Source organism: Echinops telfairi, unplaced genomic scaffold (genome assembly GCF_000313985.2).
Source record: "Echinops telfairi isolate 266 unplaced genomic scaffold, ASM31398v2 ScPeMD7_7422;HRSCAF=8460, whole genome shotgun sequence".
In the NCBI taxonomy this organism is placed as follows: Eukaryota; Metazoa; Chordata; class Mammalia; order Afrosoricida; family Tenrecidae; genus Echinops; species Echinops telfairi.
The window spans coordinates 2,230,994-2,232,933 of record NW_022111322.1 but is presented as its reverse complement, the minus strand read 5'-3'; positions in this window follow the sequence as shown (position 1 = coordinate 2,232,933).

The following is a 1,940-nucleotide window of genomic DNA, read 5'->3' as shown; positions in this document are numbered from 1 at the left end:
GATGAGGAAAGCCCGAAGACTGTGGCAGGGTAAAAGGGAAGCCATCTTTCTCAAGAGAGTAATGGAGGCTATTTCAGAGATGCGAGTGGGGTGGTGGGGTGGGGAGTGCTTGACGGTGGGAGATGGGGGCTGGGAGTTTTAAGAGGTGCACCTGGTAAGGGCTGGAGACTGTTGTTTTCACAACAGGGGATTGGGTCTTATGCTGGGTCAACTCGCAACCCTGGTCTTTCTCTGGATTCTCCCTGGTCATTAATTCCTTCAAGATACTGACTATCTGATGGAGACTCAAGAGAGGGAGGTCTGCATTCCAGTTGGTTGCATCTTTACCATCTCATCTAGACTATTGGGGGGTTGGAGGCAAGAATCTTTAATCACTCAACTTTGAATAAGGCACATTGCCTTAAATATGGCAAAATTGATGTTTCCTGGTTGAGGAAATAATGGAAGCAAGGAAGCCTGATCAGAAATGTCATGGGAAGTAGTGCTGACAGGACTACTGAACAGGGTGTGTGTCACAAGCAGATATGTGGCGTCACAGAAGTTACCTAGGGGCCCAGACAGAGATAGCCAGGGGCGGTGAAAACGAAAATCTCATTGCCACTGATCGGATTCTCACTCATAGTGACTCTATTGGACAGAGCGGAATTGCCACTGTGGGGTTCCGAGACTGTAAATTTTTACGCGACCAGACGGCCTTATCGTTCTCCTGAAGAGTGGCTAGTGGTTTCGAACCGCTGACTTTGTGGTCAGCAGTCCAAGTACACCTCCAGCGCTCCTCTCATGGGTGGTTAGGGCAATTTACAATTGGGGACTAGTACCTTAGGTTGCCACTGGGCAGGGCTAGGTCCTCGGTTTATTTCCTTGCCATGCTTGGGATGTAATTCTTTAATAGCAATGGGGGAAGGGTGGTGAAAAGGCGACCTTTAATAGGGAGACTGAAGTGCTCCATTTACTGGCTGACTCCATGCGCCCCATGAGACTACACATCTGAGTCATTTCCTCAGCCCTCAGAAAAAGGAAGTGGAAAGTTGAACACCTTACGTGTACCTTTTCTTATACAAAGACTGTATTCCTAAGGCCACAAAGTTACTACAAAGGTAAAAGTAGGCTTCGTGTGGGCATTCCGATCCCACTCCTTTAATAGGTCACCCATTCCTTTTATTAGGGTTAGAAGTTAAAGGAAAAACCGTAATCACCAGCCATCTCAAGCCAAGGCTGGAGCGATTATTCAAATTAGTTAAGAAATTCATGTAGCTCTCATTGCTGGGCAGTTAAGAGGTGCACTCTACAAATCCTTCAAAATCTAGGAACCCAAGTTTAACGTTGAGGAACTTGAAGGTCACTCTTATTTGAGTTTGGTAGCCACAGCTAGCAGATAGTGGCGCTGAGATAAATCAGCCTCCTCCTATCTTATTAAAGATCTTCGTTTACAGTATCTAAACCAAGCCCATTGCTCCTCTCACTTTCGCAATGATCATCCCTTAAAAGGGAAAGTAATAGAGAGGCGAGCGAAGTGCGAAGAATAATCTTTAACACAGCTGGCTCCACGGAACCTTTCCATTTAGGCAAAGTTCAAAGGACTACCAGGCCACAGTTCATTCGGGGCGAGCAGACACACGTGCAGCCTGCGCATGCGCCCAAATGAGAGCCACCCACCCACCCCCTCCAGCGAGACCTCTTTAGCCAAGTCACCAACCAGCTCTCTAATTGTCAGCCTACAAGACTAAAGCTTCAGCCAATCGGGAAGCTGAATTATCAAAACGTCACATTTTGCATATACCCTCCTCTCTCCACCCTACGTCAGGACCCCACCCGGTCGGAGGCAGGGATTGTCACCTAAGCGCTTCGTCCTGGCACCTGATTGGCTCTCCATCCAGCTCCGCCTCCGCCGCCTCCCGCCACCGCGCCTCGGCGCGCTCACTGCCGCGGGCGGAGCTAAG